Source organism: Camelus ferus, chromosome 14 (genome assembly GCF_009834535.1).
Source record: "Camelus ferus isolate YT-003-E chromosome 14, BCGSAC_Cfer_1.0, whole genome shotgun sequence".
In the NCBI taxonomy this organism is placed as follows: Eukaryota; Metazoa; Chordata; class Mammalia; order Artiodactyla; family Camelidae; genus Camelus; species Camelus ferus.
The window spans coordinates 15,966,723-15,984,622 of record NC_045709.1 but is presented as its reverse complement, the minus strand read 5'-3'; the positions used below and the strand labels follow the sequence as shown (position 1 = coordinate 15,984,622).

Genomic DNA, 17,900 nt, shown 5'->3' with positions numbered 1-17,900 from the left:
ATGTTAACTCGATATCCCTGCCTACTTTAATACTTTCTTCTAGATGAATTACATTTTGATGAATTTTAGGGGATTGACTTGTAAGTTTCAAATGGCACCCTACTCCTGTCAAGTTAATATTGTTAAAATGGTGAAGAATTTCTCCAGGCAAGAGAGACAACTAATCGAAGTCACCCTTACCAGATGTCTTCCTTCAGCTTGGGGACCATTAAGTGAGTTTACTCCTACAGTCATAGAAATAACCATTTGGACCAAAAGTAGTGACTAGTCCCATTGAGTAAAAGTGGCCCCAAGAGGTGTTTTGTGCAAAGAGGCAGTGATTCTTCACAATGTCTGCTTTAAGAGGTTAGTGAGGCATCCCAGATAATCTTCCTTTACAGGATCTTAAAAAACAATCTGAAGCTTAGACTTTGGCAAAAGAAGTCACTGGATGTTCTTTCTGGGCTTGGTTTTCTATTGAGTAGGCTATTTTACAACTCACAGGGACAAGATCAACTGGTAGACTTTTGTCCAAGAAAAACGCAAACGGTTTCTGTGCAGTGGGCCAGATGCCCCCCGAATTGTGGCTGATGGCTCTCCAAGTCGTTAGCTGGCTTTCTGTCTAACCAGCACTGACCTCTTCCTATCAATTCGAGCTTCTCCAGTGCGCTTCAGACTGGGCTTACCTTTCCTTATTTCCCTCCTTAATAAGTTACATAAAATATTTGACATATCTTTATGTCAAAATGAGAGTCACAATTTTAATTTTTGAAATTTATACCTTCATAATTATTTCATCCCATTATGGTTTCAATAACCATCCATTTATGTGAGCATTGCCCAAACTTACTTACATTTCTTTTCTGGTCTGTTTTCTAAATTTGTGTTTTATTTCTGTGTGAACTCTGTGTATCCTGTTTATCTCTGTATTATCTCCCTAAAGTTTAAAGGAATGCTTCAAAATTCTGTTTTTCTGACACTGTACTATCAAATCCATATCACATACCATACCAGACCCAATCTTTAATGTCAGAAAAGTCCTAAATGTTTTTAGCTTGACACTTTTAGGAAATACCTTTTAATTTTAATTGCTTTACTCCAGGCCTTTGCTAGCTTTGATACGTGTTTGTGGAAGTTAGGTGAAGAGAACTTTTCTCCTGGCCGTGGCCAAGAGCAAAATTGTCAGAGAGGAAAAGAGTGGAAGAATTTTCCTGCTGTGCTCGGTACTTTGACACACTTACCGTGGCCTACTCTTCCCAGCACCCTGGTGAATTTTATGTGTGGTCACCATTCATAGCTGAAGTCATTGAGACGCTAGCCTGTACATCTGGTGAGCAGTAGACCCTAAATCCAGTCCTAATTCTATCCAAAGCCCATGCACTTTCTGTGATTTGATATCACTTAAAACAAATTTTACATTCTCATTGCAATTGACTTGCTGTGGGTGCAGTAAGATGATGTGCCCTTGTGTGCACTGAACAACGTGCTGAATGTCCTGGCCTGGTGTCAAAATCACATAAGGTGCACGATTGCGTTTTCAGGATGAATAGGTCTGAGAAGCAGCAAGCCTTGCCTTTTCTTTTTCTTGTTCTCGCTTTGATACCCGTTGATGTGTTGGTAGCTTTCAAGGTCACGTACATGGGCCAAGGTATTGCTGCAATATGAAGAAATCATAGGTGGTAGGTAACCGGGCATTAGAAGATGCTGGCAAATTAAGACCAGGTGGTCCCAACAGATAAATTGGCTTGTACCTGGAAGAGGTGCTGAGAGGATGGAGGGATGTGGCCAGATTTATTAAGTATAGCAAGATGTTTGAAACGGTAACCTAGAATAGCACCATCTGTAGCCGATAATTCACATGCGCCCTTAATTTGTGGATCTGATTGTATATTTTGTGATATTTTATTTTCTCCTTTGTTTCTTTTTTATGGAAAGCAATCTTTACTTGCTGAAGGAGCCCCTGCAGACTTAAATGGTGATTCATTAATTTGGTTACTTCAGCGTCACGCAAAATGAAAGCAATCACCCTACTCTTCCTCTGTTCCATCCAAATACAACTGTTAAGTTGTGGAATTAGCAAACAGAAGTAATTGGATTAAGGAATGTAAAGAATGCACTATTTCATTTACTATACTTCAGTATCTGTGTTTTTAAAGAACTCAAATGAAATTCTAAAATTAAATCACCTTTTTGCCTCTCCACTCAATTTTATTTGCTGGGTTAAAAAAAAAAAAGCACTTCTGTGCTAAGGACAATAAAGTAGAGATAATGTGCAAATTTCCTTCCTTCAGGGGATGTGAATGGATGAAGATATGTTTCTAATTTTCGGAATAAATGTGTTTCTTTTCCAAGACTCTCAGTAGTTACAAACCTTGCAACTTTGCTTAGAGAAGATATTCAGGGCAAAAATATTTCTATGAGATTCACGGAAGAGAAAATGATGAATCATCTCAATTCTAATGTGGAAATGATTTTTCTCTAGCTTTCCTTGCACTGCGAAGAGAGCTCTCCCCCGGCTGCTCACTGTATTTTATCTTGGGTTTAAAAGAATAGAAAGGATGCTCCTATTTATTCCTCAAAATAGTACTTGCGCATCCACACATCCCTCCCTCCCTCCCTCCCAGAATTTCAGCCTGGCCTGAAATGAAGGTCACATCAAGACCGAAGATACTTCAGTTCTAAGGTGGATAATCACATCAGTTATTTCAGCAATGAAGAAGTTCTGCGTGAAATCGTGCGCTTGTACCTTGTCCTGGAGAGGAAACCTGGTAGTTGTTGTCAGGTGTTTGGGAGATGTTTTATTGCTGTCTTGAGAGAATTCATATCTTCAGATCTTGCTATATTAAAATCTTTAGCTAATGAATAAAAATGTAATGACGTTAAATTACTTAACACTAACAAAAAAAAAAAAAAAAAAAAAAAGACTCCCCACGGAAGATACAGGGAGTTATTTGATGTAGATCCTGACAACTAGGTAAAAATCTGAAAGTCCGTGACTGGAATGTGGGACACATGGAGCTATGAACCAGGCGACCAGAGTTCCCCCAGGCGACCAGAACAATCAAATCCTGGGCAGGCTTAATTAACTTAGTATTTGAAGACATTTATTAAACATCTACTCCACTCAAGAAGTACAGTGGTTCCCCTTATCCGTGGGGCATATGTTCCAAGACCCCCAGTGGATTCCTGGAACCACAGATGGTACCAACTCCTATATATTCTGTTTTTTCCTATGCATACATACCTATGATACAGTTTAATTTCTAAACTAGGGTCAGTAAGAGGATATCTGAATTGCCAGCATCACTATTCTCACTCTTCGGGGTCATCATGAAGTAAAATAAGGCTTACTTGAACACAAGTGCCACACTGTGATAACCCAGATGGTTGCTAAGCGACTAGTGGGTAGGATGTGCTGGATAAAGGGATGGTTCACATCCAGGTAGGATGGAGCAGGATGGTGGGAGGTCACATCATGCTGCTCACAGAGCATATGAATTGTTTATCTCTGGAATTTTCCATTTAGTGTTTCTGGACCACAGTTGACTGCAAGTAACAGAAACTTCAGCAAGTGAAGCCGCGGAGAAGGGGGTCGATTGTACTTCTCATTATATGAGGAACGCTATGCAGCTTTCCTGCTGTGACCCACAAGGACTGAGATGTATGCTGCCTGCTAAATTTTATCTCTGAATCTTTCAGTTGCTCTGTTGCAGTCACGTGATCTCTGTCCTTAAATACACCAAGTTTTTTCCCACTTCAGAATATTCCTACTTGCTGCTTCTTTGCCCAGAACCCCCTCCTCCCAGTCTTCACGTAGTTGACTTATCATTTAGATTCAGCTTAAAACAGCTTTCCAGAGTGCTCTTCCCTGGCCAAGGGAACAGGACTCCCCATTCCCCTCTGCAGTCATTCTTTATTCCTTTCTTCTGTTTCATTTTCTTCTTGTGAGTTGTAACTATTTAAAATAGTCTAGTTTACTTCCTTATTTGCACATTGCTTGTTTCCAAAGTAAGATGAAAGGTCCAAAAAAGGACGGATCTTATGTGTCCCATTCACTAGGCATCTAGGACTGTCTCCCTTGGAGTCTCCCTCCCTCTCAAAGAAACATGGAAAGATACAGTTGAGCACTTATAAATCTAGAACAAGAGATAAACATACATTTATTCCACAAAGTGGAAAGGTGAACGTTCGTGCAACAGAATAGAAATGTCAATGGGGATTCCTGTGAGGAAGTAATTTCCAACTGTGGCATCAGCGTCTTCACCAAAAAAGGGCAGATTTCAACTATGCCATGAAATGGATATATTTTTACATACAGATAGGAGGGAAGGCGGGTCTAAGTCTTTTCAGATAAGCTACAGTAGGAGAGAAACCAAGATTACAGGGAAAAAGTGAGCCCATTCAGGGAAGAGAAGATACCTGAGTTGTGCGTTAAATGAGTAGGTGACTTCAGGAGGAAGCAGAAATGTCTTACATCTGGGTTCTGACATTCCACATCTGGGTTACTATTATGGGCTGAATTGTGTCCCCCCAAATTCATATGTTGAAGCCCTTAACCCCCAGTACCTCAGGATGTGACTGCATGTGGAGACAGAGCCTTTAAAGAGGCAATCAAGTTCAAATGGAATCATTGGAGTGGACTCTAATCCAATATGTTTAGGTGTCCTTAGAGATTAGAACACAGAGAGGCACCAGACATGTCCAGAGCAGAAGAAAGACCGTGTGGGGACCCAGCAAGGAGGCACAATCTGTAAGCCAAGGGGAGAGGCCTCAGGAGACACCAAACCTGCTGGTGGACACCTTGATCCGGGACTTCCAGCCTCTAGAACTGTGAGAAGATAAATGTCGGTTATTTAAGTCACCCGGTTGTTGGTATTTGATTATGGAAGCCCTAGCAAACTAATACCATTACCTTGAGAATTTTAACCTCTGTGTTATGTTGTCTGCAAAATGATAACACCATGGAGATAGTAAAAGAATCAAATGAGATGTAAGTCATTAAAGTTCTTTTCAAAATAGAATAAATTAAGAGCCAGAAGATAGCTTCAAAATATTCACAGTGGCTAGCGTTAGTTTCTCTTGCTTCTTTCTGTTGATTTCAATAATACCGAGAACTATGGGTCTGTCTAGTTTAATACACTTGTAACACAGTTGGCAACCCCAAGGCTTTCCCCGGAAGGAAATATCCTATCTGTCCAAGGGAAAGTCTGGAGAAGTCAGAAGGAAAAACACACTCTTTGTTCTGTGCTGTGTTTCTGCTCCAGCGTCTTCCATAACTGCAGACTCAGGTTTGGCCTGATATCACAGGATTGCATCTCTGGCTGTCCCTCTCACCACGCTGTGAGCTCCTTCAGGACTGGGGCTCGAGTCAAGCCTCCAGCATCCATGCCCTCCATCAATGGTTGAGTGAGTGTCACTGTAATATTTTTGCATTGCCTTCTCTGACCATTTCTTATCACAAGAGCTAGTGTACTGAGGAAGAATTGGAGTCAAACTCATGCCTGAGTTCAGGACTCAAACTTGTCCAGCACTGTGACCTTGTCTATTTGCAGATCTTGTTGGCTACCTGGTTTTTTCCCTTGGCAGTTTGAGATGGTAACAGCCACCTCATCACAGGGTTTTTAAAGATTAGAATAAATGATACATGTAAGGTACCTACCACAACCCAGGTGATGTTGGATGCTGTATCTACCACTGCTGTTTTTGGTTTTGTATCCGTCTTCTCGTTGTACCAGTGTGGTCTGCTTCTGTGTCAGCTCTGCAAGGGCCAAGTCTATATTGTTTTATTGTATCTGTACTATACCATGTGAAACCAGCACTCTTCATTGATTAGTTGATCTTTTTATCGAGCAAGATAGTAATGAGGACTACTGAGAGCTCGCTTCTCCTTGTAAATAAATCCATGGGTAATCGGGAGCTCAGAGCCTGTTTGGTAAGAAAGCTTTCCTTGATCAAAGACACTTATCAGATTTATAATGGCAACCAATGCTTCTGCTTTTCTTTGTGGTTCTTTGATTCTTTATATATAATTTGAGTGAACTAAACCAGACAGCCAGATCACAGTGAATTTTGCTTAATTGCATGCAGCCTTTTCACTTATACGTTTTAGTCTGTTGAGACAATCCAGGGTACCTATTTGCTTATTCCTCTAATTAAGCAAATAGCCTAGAATGCTAGTCTCAAATGGTATTCTGTTTCTGCAGCAGTGACCTCTGTCCAACCCCACAGCACATTCAGGCGCTCGCGTTGTGCGTGGAAGCTGTGGCACTGTGCGTGCTCCGGGCTGTATTTCTGGACAGTCACATAACCCAGGAAGTCAGGCTCATTCATCATCCCTGCCAGGTGCTTGCAGGGCTGCTTGAACAGAAAAATATCCGGAAGCAAGCAGTGATGAACCCACAGAAGAAAGTCAGGGGGAAGGGGCTGAGAGGAGGCGTGGGGCAGGATGTGCGGAAACAGGAGTGCCTGAATGCCCAGGAAGCAAGGCTCCTGAGTCATCTTTCTGATTCTGATGAGATGGCTTCACAGCCACAAATCTGGGCCTTCTGGATCCCCACATATCTCAGACTTTTTGAAACACAGATTGTTGCAATAACGGTCCCCAGTTTGTTCACATTTCCCCACATCCATGCCCTTGGGTAATCCCTCCCACACTGACTGAGCTGGACCATAGGATGGCAACAAATAGCACATAAGCAGAGACTTGACAAGTGCTCAAGCTTTGAGGCTTGCCCTCTTACTGCTCTTGGAACCCCGGGACTGTCATGTGCAAAAGCCTGGAATAAACTACACACGGAGACAGGCCCTCGTCAACCCAGCTGTTCCATCCAAGGCCACTGTAAACTAACCAGTCTCAGCTGTCCCATCACACACATCAGTCAGGTAAGAAGAGTCAAGCCTGGCCTAGACCAGAAGTGCCCAGCTTACCAGCCCAAAGTCCTGACCTGCACGAAGTCTGTGGATGGTTTGTTATACAGCAAAAGATAACTGATAACTGCTCTACTGCTTGACTAATCTGCCCACGTCAGGACTAATTCCAATTCAGTGTTTCATGAGGGTTTTCAAGATGCCATTTGAAAAATTCTGTTCTAAAATAAGGAAGCAGTTAAAAATAGGGCAACCTAGTATATTATCATCATTTGATAAGGGCATTTTCCAGAACAGTCTCTCCCTGTGACTTTCAGAGGTATCTGTGAGGTGAGATGGGGGTGGGGAAAAGACTTAATATAGCAGTGCTAAAAGGAGGTGGCGTCACTCAAGCACAGCGGCATTTTGAAATCAGAGAATCTTGAAACACTACAGCTGAGCGGGTTGCAGGTGCGATGCGATGGACACCGTCACTGTTGCAGGAAAATCAGCCCCAACCCTCTTGTCTCTCGAATGTAATGTTGAAAGGAACTCCACTTCAAATTCCTGGATCCTTTCTCAAGCTCCTGGTGTTTTAAGTTTGAGCTGAGGTGGTGAGTGTGGATAAAAGCAAGGAAGACATCGTATTTGTTATTTACATTTTAGGATTCTTTCATTCAACTCATTCATCTGTTCAGCAAATATTTTGAGCCTCTGATCTCTGCCAGGTTCTGTGCTGCTTTGAAAAGGCTGCAGTAACTTCACAGGATGGGCAGAGAAACTAGCTGTTAGTTAGAAAACTGTTCACTGCTGCGGGCAAACAACTTCCCAGTCACCTCAACGTCCTAATTACCTAAAAGAAGGGTGTTGCGCACATTTTCTGACAGTCCTTCCTAGGGGGGGCTTGCCTCAGGGAGAAGGAGATCCTGGAAATGGGTCCCTGGCCGGGGTCTTTTCCTCTGTCTGATAGAGGAAATAATAACCATAGTTTAGCGAGCACTTACTGTGTGGCGTGGTGCTGTTCCAACACTTTACATGTCCCAACTGGTCACCGAGGTACCCCTGGTCCAGGAAGCCCTGGGAGGGGCAAGCTCGCCAGGCAGTGCTGCAGGAAGGAGGCCCGTGTGGTGTGGAGTGACCTTAGAGAAAGATGACTGATGCTGTGAGCTACGGTTCCCAGGAAGCTGCCCCAAGTGTGTCTTCAGATGTCTAAACAAATTTTCCATCATCCTCTGGGGCAGTCTGACCCTGAAGCCTAATTCAAAACGGCAGCATTTTTGTGCCTTTCAAAGCTTCAGTGTGAGAATTACCAGTGTTGTTTTCCTTCCTGCATAACATGACTTCAGAGACTTAGTCATGCTCTCCTAGAAGTGAGAAGACTTTTCTACTTGTTGTTTGTTGAGGGGGGGGATTCATTTTATTAGTGTGTTTCACAATTTATATGTGTTAAATAGTTTCATCTGTACACATCAAAGGGTTCCTATAAAAATAATAAGGGAGCCATGTAATAAGGGCCAGGAGACATCCCCTCAAACATCCCTCCCTCTCTTATTTGAGAACAAAAGCCCCAGAAAAGCTTCCCTCCTCTGGTTAATTTTATGTGTCCCACTTGGCTGGGCCATAAGGTGGCCACACATTTGCTCAAACGTTGTTTTGGTGCATCTGTGAGTGTGTTTCCAGATGAGAGGAAGATTTCATCTGGTAGATGGAGCAGAGCAGGTAGCCCTCCCTCAGCCCATCACTTGAAGACCTGAATGGGATCAAACGGCTGAGTTAAAGGGAGCTCCTCCTGTGTGACTGCCGAGCTGGGACACTGGCCTTTTCCTGCCTTTAAACTCGAACTGAAACGTGGGCTCCCCTTGGGTCTCGAGCCTGTCAGACTAGAAGACTAGAACTATGAGAGCCCTGCCATGGCAGTCCTGGGTCTCCAGCTCGCTGACTGCGGGTCCTGGGACTTCTCAGCCTCCATGTAGTCATGTGAGCCAAGTTCTTATAATAAATCTATATGTCTATTTAATGCATATATGCATACACAATATAAATACATAGTTTATTTGTAATATATAATGCATAATCATGTGTATATCTGTACACACACACACACATCCTGTTGGTTCTGTTTCTCTGAAGAACTCTGACCAATGCGCTCCTTTTCCTCAGAGGACTCTGACTTCTGAGCTCCCTCATCTCCTGGCCTCCTGCAGGTGTTCTGTTGCTCACACTTCTTTCTGCCCACTCCCTTGGACAACACACTTGGAACTTTCCCTTGCAGCCCATCCGGCCCTCATCTGCACAAGGGCACTCATAGCCACACAGCCAGGCCTGCTTCTCTGTTTCTTCTGAGATCACGGCCTGGCTAGAGCCCAACGTCTTGCAGAGCCCAGGAGGGGAGGTTGCATTTGCCCAGCAGTGACTTGAAGGCTACAACAGGATTGAAGCTAAATCCCAGGGAACAGAGGCAGAGCCCAGAGTGAGTGATTCTGTTCCACGTGCACTGCTGGGTCTACACCCCAGCAAAGGGAAACCAAAGCGCCCTCTCTGAACCGTGTGCTAATTTCTGTAGACAAACCCTTCTTTACGATTATTACAAGGGTACATAGTGTTGTATCTTAGCCACATAAGATGCTGAACAGATACAATTAAGATTAATGAAGCTTTAATGTCACATGTGAGCTGTATGTTTGAGGACAGTGCCATGGGATTGACTGAACTTAAATTCTTGTCACCATGAATGTAAGTACTGATATATACTACATTCTGAAATATATATATTTAGCAGTTGACATTTTTATTATGGGTTCCCAAGCTAATGCATTTCCTAGGAATAAGGGTCATCATGTCTAGTATATCCCCTTCCATGAGATGTCAGCCACCACGAGGAGGGCTTGGCAGTAATTATTCTCTCCCTGATCATCATCTGTATCCGTTATCAATGTCATTTTAGAATAACTTAAGTGGTATAAGCTTAAGCTAAGAAGTCATACTTCCTGGGTTAGAATCCCAGCTCTGACTCTTAAGGACATGCAACAGTAGACAATGGCTGTACTCAATCTGAGTTTTCACCTGCACAAAATGTGGATGCAAATAAGACCTATGCCACTGTAAGGAGTGAACGAGATAAAGCACAAATGGGTTAGGAGAATGTCTGGCATGTGATAAACATTCAATAAATACTAGCTGCTATTTTCATCATTACTGAAGTTTGTATTTGCACAATGCTACAGTTTAATCCACTTATGCTTAATGTAATTATTGATATAATTGGTATATTTGATTTCTATTGGTTTCATGTGTTCTTTGATTCCCTCTTTTCTGCCTCCTTTTGGGTCAATCAAACATTTTTTAGTAATCCATTTTGTCTGTTCTGTAGAATTTCTAAATCATACCCTTTGTGTTTATTTATTTTTAACTGCTTACTCTAGAGATGACAATATTCAACTTCAGCTTTTCACAGTCTGCTTTCAAATATTTAACCATTTCATAGACAATGCAGAATCTTACAACATTTTAATTCATTTTCTCTCTGCTCTTTGTGCTTTTTGTTTTGTAATTTACTTTGTACATACTATAAAAATAAAGATACTTTATTTGTTTTGCTTTAAAGTTAATAGCCTCTTAAAAATGCATATATGCATATGTAAAAGTGTGCTATGTGTATAAAATTTTAAAAATATTTTAATAATTCTTATTTAATAATTTAAAATTTTTTTTTTATGGTTTTCTTCATAGTTACCCTTTTTAGTGCTCTGCATTTCTTAGTATAGTTGGGAATTCTTTTGGTATCATTTTCCCTCTGCCTGAAAAACTACCTTAGACATTTCTTTGGGGCAATTTTCTGGCAATGAATTCTGCAGTCGTTTATATAAATGAAAATATATTTATTTTGACTTAATTTATAAATATAATTTCATTGATATGGAATTCTAGGTTGATAGTTTTTTTTTTCAGTGTGTGAGAGATATTCCACTATCATCAGGCCTTCCTTGTTTCTGAGAAATCAGTTCTAAGTCTTATTTTTGTTCCTTTGAAGGTGATGTGTCTTCTTTTTCTGATTGCTCTTAAGGTATTTTCTTTATCTTTGATTTCTAGCATTTTAACTATGAGGTACCAAGGTGTGATTCTCTTTTTTTTTCACTTGGGGTTGTTCCCTGAACTTCTTGGGTCTGTGGCTTATGTCTTTTATCAGTTTGGGAAAATTCTTGGTCATTATGGTCACCCCATTTTCTCCTTCGTCTGCTTCTGGGACACAAATTCCATGTGTGATAGACCGTTTGCTATTATCCCACATATCTCAGAAGCTATGCTCTTTCTTCTTATTCTTTTATCTTTGTGTGTTTCAGCTTGGAGGACTTCCATTCTCGAATTACTAAAATTTACCTTTGCATAACCAGTGTGTTATTAAGCCCATCAAGTCAATTCTACATTTATGATCCATTTTTCTAACATTTTCATTAATTCTTCTTTTAAATACTTTCTCTCTGCTGAAATTCCTCTCAGTTCAGCATGTTCACTTTTTCCACTGCATCTTTTAAATTTTTTATTATAGTTATTTTAAAGACCTGTCTGATCATCGCAGTGCATCGACCATCTCTGAGTCTGCTTCTATTCACCATTTCCTCTTTTGACTATGATTCTCACCTTCTTGCTCCTATTTGTTTATTCTGATATTTTTATTGACTGCCTAGCATTGTGTAGAAAGGAAAAACTGTAAAATGACATTTACCCCCAGAAAAAGCAGAAAGAAGTCCTGACAAGCTCCGAGTATGTGTCAGGAGGGGGTTGTGCAAGGTGTTTAATCTGTGGTTAAGCCGGGTCGGGGTTCAACCAAAGCAGCTTTAGTTGAATACAATTTATCACATTTTCAAATCTTTTGAAGACAGGATCAGGAGTCCCCTTCAGAGAGGCTTGGGGTCTGAGCGCCTCTCCCTCCCTTGCTGCCCTGCCCTTGCCTTTGGAAGGCCACTGCAGGCCACTTAGCGAAGATCTGGAACGCCCAGAAGGCCTTCTCTCTTACCCAGCCCTGCCCTGCCCTGAGCCTTGGGCAAATAGCCCCACTCAGCCGGCTGGGTGTGTGTCAAACCTCACCCGTGGCTAGGAATCCTTAGAATTCCACCTCGCTGCCAGCCCCCACGCCGCCAGGGAAGGCGGGTTAGCGCCCCATCTGTGAGGGCTGCTTCCCTTCTCATTGCTCTACCAACAAGGAAAGCAGCCGTGGGTCTCTCCTCCTCCAGGAAGAGTTTGTCACTCATGGAATGTAGTTCACTTAGATTCTTTTTTTTTTTTTTTTTTGTATTCAACCATCTGGTGATTTTTAAAGCTTGGATTTTGTGCATTAACTGGCTTGTTCTAGCTGTTAGCCTAATTTTTTTTTATACTCACAGTCTCCTGATAGATATAAGAATATTTCTCATATAAAAGACAAAGGCTTGCAAAACACTTTTTGAATGAAAAATGAATGAATGAGTGGATGAATACGCGAACAAATGAGTGAACAGGTGAATTAAGAAACGAGTACACTAGTTCCCCAAACCAAGGGTTTTGAAATGGAAAATGTGTTTCCAATGTAACCTCTTCCCCTAAAATACAAGCAAAGTGTCATGGAGAGTGCAAAGGTCACCCATCACCCTCTTACCTGCCAGGGCCAGCCTTTCAGTCAGACTTGTCATGCCTGTTCCAGAGCCTTTGCCTGAGAGTTTGGTCTTCCCTCCAGGGCAAGCCCTGAGCATGTAATTAAGCACTGGAAGAGACACCTCAAATGCAGCATAAAAAATATCATGTGGTCAGTCTTAGAACATTTATGCATTTATTTATGCAAATGTGTGCTTGTGAACTTGGGTCTTCTATTTCTAATATCCACCAGCAGCTCTGTAATGTAGCAGCTATGATCCCCGTTCCACAGGAGGAAGGTGAGATTCAGAGGCGCCACACAGCTAGTAAGATGCGTAGCTGGGGCTTCTCTTTGCTCCTCTTGCTAAACAATGAATTCAAGTTATTCTAAGTTTAATTCCTTGTGTGTAGCTAATGCCACAAGTGTTTAAACAAGCACTGTCCAGAGGCGCTTCAGAAACAATCCTGTGAGATGATCTGGACAAGTATTATCATTTTTTGTCAGAGAAGCAGAGGTTAAGGCCACACTTGATACTGAGTAACAAATTCCGCCCTGGACTTGAGAGTTCTGATCCCAAGTCAAGTGCTCCTTCCAACCCATCTCACTGCCCCTGGTGTTCTCTTGTTTAAAGCTTTGAATAGTGATAAAAAAAATTGGTGAATTTACCCTACCACAAAACTCCGGTCTCTTCAACAAGGCAGTGGCAATGAATGCCCTTTTAATAAACCACTTTTCGTAGCCTGGAACCATTCATCAGTGAAAAGTCTACGTCATGGCTGAAGTCAAGTAGCCAAAATGCAGGCTTTATTGTTACACTGTTCAGCTAGAGGGAATCCGGTTTTGTTGAGGGGAAGCTTGTTAACCTCAACATTTGTTTCTAAGAATTTGTTATTTTATCATGTGCAAGGTTAAAAAATGCCAAATGTCATATTAAGATGGCTGCAAGCAATTAGAATGCAAAGGTCACCATCTTACTCAGATTTAGAGCATGGTTCCAGCATCCTCCTCTTCTGTTTCACTGGGACTTTTATTCAGCACTGAAAAAGCCATTCATTTTGTAAAGGTTAATTCGCAGCTCTGGATGTGATGAAGTGCTTTGCCTGAATCATCTGCATTTTAACACTGCACCGGTGTCCATCAAACCCTCTTCCCTGTTCAGAGCTGGCCTCCCTCTGTCAGAGAGTGAAAATCTACCTCTCCTCTCCTGGCTCTGTCCTCCCGCAGGGCTCCACCAGCAATTACATCACATAGCTCAGTGTCACAAGCTTCCTAGTCAATGGTACACAGAATTGTTGCTTTTCATTTCATGAATTCATTTTCCTTTGAGCAGGTGCCTTTCAGATTCTCACAAGTAGTTAATAATTTGATATAAAGTAATTAGGTCCTGTCCATAAATTCTGGTAGGCAAAATAGTTCAAACTTTTTTTCTTCTTTTCTTTTTTTTTTAAACTGGACCATTTTTATTTTGTGTTTTGGTGTCCTGTTCCAACAGGGAGCAGAAACATCTCAGCCATTCCAGGGTCTCTCTCTCTTACTTGGCATTGCTCCTAGGTACCCAGGGTAGGACATCAGTGGTGCTGAAGTGACAAGGTATGGAAGGCTGCTGGTCATTGTCCCCTATAATTACTGGCTGGTGACAAGATGTCTGCATTCTTGCCCATTCCTCACAGTCCATCCATGTGGTCACTAGTAGTGCCTCCTGCCCCCTTCAAGGCCCCTAGATGGCCACCAGCTCTCTGTGTCATATCCACGCTGTTATTCGTTGTGACAATAATGCTGCCCCTCACATCACACAAGGATTTGTTTAGGGTCTTCAAGGCCATCTTGGGATTACTGGCCCATGCTCAGCACATGGATATTCCTCCCGCCCCTCTTACTGAGAACCCGGACACCAGGGCTTAACACCTTACTGATATCATTTGAGCTCCTGAAGTATTCCACCCCTAGCATGGTCTGTCAAATGGACATTTACCATATTTCACTTGTCTGGCATCTAAACCTTGAGTTCAAGGAAATCCCCCACCGCGCGTACGTTCCCTTACAGAAGATGGAGATGGGTACCGCAGCCACTACAAGAGCACACGGCCCAGCCTCAGCCCACCGGGTCCTGCTGTTCCTGCTGCCTTAACTTGCTGGGTTTTGGCTAATTTTCCATCATGTAATTCTCCAAGCTTCCCATGAATTATGTGAGCCACCTGTTAAATTTCTGATACAGTCCTTTTTTTCTGTTTAAATGGCCAGAATCAGTTTCTATTATTTATCTATAACACAAGCCATTTTGGGCAGATTGAAAGGTGCCTGCAGCATGAGGTGCTGAGGCAGGTGGGCCTGAAATGGCCCCAGAGACCCTCGCGTGGCTGTTTGGGAGCAGTACAATGTTTATGAAGCTGCACATTCAGAGCACAGATTATTGGCACACCTGAAGGGCCTCGCCGTTGGGACAAGGACCTGCTTAGGTTGATACCTGAAGACTGGACAAGAGTGAAGACCCTCAGAGGTGGCCAGGTGGAGCAGTGAGCGCACCTGCGAAGCAGTCACCCCTCCCCTGTCTCACTAGTGCAGGCACTGCATCCTCCAGTTGCCAACCCAGAGCCAAAGATTGGTGGGAGACCTTGAAAGGATGTGGGCCGGAAATACGAGTTCAGTTCAGTTATAACCTGATTAGGTCAGGTTTCTTGTGTACTTGAACTTGGTACTAAAAGACACATATAGGAGAAAGAGTAAAGCCAAGTCAATTCAGAGAGAAGAGAAGAGTTAATTTATATACACGAGCCTTTTGTGATTGTATCTATTTATAATTTCAACCTACCTCCTGGCACAAGGGATGGGAGGCAGCTGAGCCTTGCTTGACATTCTAATGAGGCAGAAGCCCATGAATCATGGTGCCTGCCCGCAGCACTGTTCATTAGAGACGGGAGGGAGGCTGGGGAGCGCTCCGGGTAGGCCTGGCTGCCATGGCCATTAAGCAGCCCCGCAGCTGTGCTCCGGTCATTAGAGCCAGGCTGCAGCCACAGGAACAGAAACTGCTCATAACCTGTCCAGGTTCCAGAGAGTTTCATCTCCCAGGACCTTCTCCTCAAGGCTTCATGTCAGTGAAATGAAGTTCATTACCTTTCAAAAACACCGGCTTGGTCTGTTAGTGATAACAGGGCTTTCAATCATCCAAGGGGGATGTGAAGGGACATCAGGCAGGCTTTACATAAACAAATGGGTTTCACCTAGGACTCCGTCCTGTTAAAGTGACTTCAGAACTCCCTGGGAAAGGAAATCTGTCGATGTGATGCAGAGAAGCAGGCTGGAGAAGGTGCAGAGATATGCACGCAGGCAGACTGCTTCGTAACAGGGAACTCAGCAACAGTCATTGTTTGTTTGTGGCTGACACTGCTAAGACTGTCACACACTTCACTCAGATGTCGGCTGTTTGTTTGTGGCTGACACTGCTAAGACTGTCACACACTTCACTCAGATGTCGGCTGGGCGCTCAGTCTCCTCCTTAAGCCCTAGTTGAAATTTCTCTGGCACCCTGTCGTCCACTTTAAATTCTGTGTCCTAAGCCTAGTCAATGTCCTCCCCAAATGTGGGGAAGTCCTGTGGCCCTGCAGCCTCACGCCCCTGCAGGCGTGTGTGTTATCTTTGGCTCATCAACACCCCCCACCCTGGTGTCAACCAAGACACAAAAATTGACCTGTTTACTGCTTCCATAAGATGTCCAATCTCATCTTTTATCTTTCTTCTCGTCCACCTTTGTTTTCACCCCCTAAGTCCTGGATTCCTTTTCCTTCCTCTTCCATGTAAAGGCACTTTAAGACAAGGTGGTCTCTCTCTAATAGAGATTATTTTACTAGCTGCCAAGAAAATAAAATTTTCTTTATCTTTTGCAGAGATGACCTTCCTTAATTCCACACACTAGCTATCAAGGAATAACTATCATTCTTGTTTTACTTAACAATAACAAAAAAACAAACAAACAAACCAAGGCTCAGAAAGTTAAACTAACATCTCAACTCACAGGGCCGTAGAGGTTGTACCAGAGAAGAATTTTAAGATGGCAATGTTAATTTAAATTTTCTGATGATAGAATGTTTATCAGGTAGCAGCTCATGTTTAGTTCCAGGCACTTCATTGAAGTTCTGTACTTTAATCTTCACTTGTTTTTCAGGGAACAGCAAGTCCTTCTGCCCCCTCAGCCCCAACTTACACTTCCCAGGCCTCTGCTAAATGTCCTGTTAATTCTTGGGAAGTAAAGTTAGCTGTCTCACTGGGGTCTGAGGCCCGGGGGGGAAGCTGGGTCTAGGGGGCCAGAGATTGTCTCAGACAGAACTGGGGTATGGTAACCGCAAGGTTAGCAGGCTGATTGTAATGGGCTGAGGAGTGGGACGGAGAGGAGGCCAGAGCCTGGATCTGATAGCAGTGAGCAGAGAGTTGAAGCAGAAAGGAAGGTGGTGAGTCCCAGTAACCGGAACAGAGGTCAGAGGTCAGAGGTCAGCCAGCCCAGGATCCTGAACACTCCCGGTGTATTTCTCTGCCTTCCTCCCTCCCTCTCTTCCTCCCTTCCTTCCTTTGGTTCTTTCATTCTTTCTGTTGCAATTTTATTTTTGAAAATAGTATTATAAAATAATACCTCTCATTTTATTTTATTTTATTTATTTTATTTTATATTTTTTAATTTTAAAGGAGTGTATTCATTTTGCTTTTGAAATTATTTGGCCTGGTTTACGTTTAACTCATGAATGACCTTGATTTCTTAGCAATCATAATGTACACCCAGGATAAGTGAGAAAAACCTAACCTACAAATTGTCTTCAGTTGTAAAGATATTTTTGCAAGTGTACATATTTTTAGTAGAGATTTATGTTGTTTTTTAAAAATTTATTCAATTTTTAAAGATTATACTCCATTTACAGTTATTACAAAATAGGCTATATTCCTCGTGTTGTACAATACATTCTTGTAACCTACCTTACACCCAACAGTTTGTATCTCTCACTCCCACACCCCTGTTTTCTCCTCCCCCTCCTCCCCACTGGTAACCAATCGTTTGTTCTCTGTATCTGTGAGTTTGCTTCCTTTCTGTTACATTCACTAGTTTGTTGTATATTTTAGATTCCACATATAAGTGATACCATATAATTTCTCTGTGTGACATAATGCCCTCCAAGTCCATTCATGTTGCTGCAAATGGCAAAATTTTATTCTTCTTTATGGCTGAGTGCTGTTCCATGGGGTGTGTGTGTGTGTGTGTGTGTGTGTACCACTTATTCTTTAACCTTTCATCTGTTGATGGACACTTAGGTTGCTTCCGTATCTTGCTAATTGTAAACAATACTGCTATAAACGTTGGGGTGCAACTATCTTTCTGAATTAGTGTTTCTGAGTTTTTTTTCAGATATATATCCATGAGTAGAATTGCAGGGTCATATGGTGTTTCTTTTTTAGTTTTTTGAGAAACATCTGTACTGTTTTCCAC

General features: G+C 42.4%; 1 long non-coding RNA gene across 5 annotated transcripts in view; it reads left to right on the top strand.

Annotated features, from left to right (window-relative positions):
• Positions 1-17,900, top strand: part of LOC116668564 — a 211,401-nt gene that overhangs the window by 133,975 nt on the left and 59,526 nt on the right. For 2 of the 5 annotated variants that reach the window (XR_004325708.1, XR_004325711.1), the window contains one exon: positions 4,650-4,809. The exons of the other annotated variants lie outside the window; for them this stretch is intronic. This is a non-coding gene — a long non-coding RNA (uncharacterized LOC116668564). The remainder of the gene's footprint in view (positions 1-4,649; positions 4,810-17,900) is intronic. 5 annotated transcript variants of the gene reach the window in all.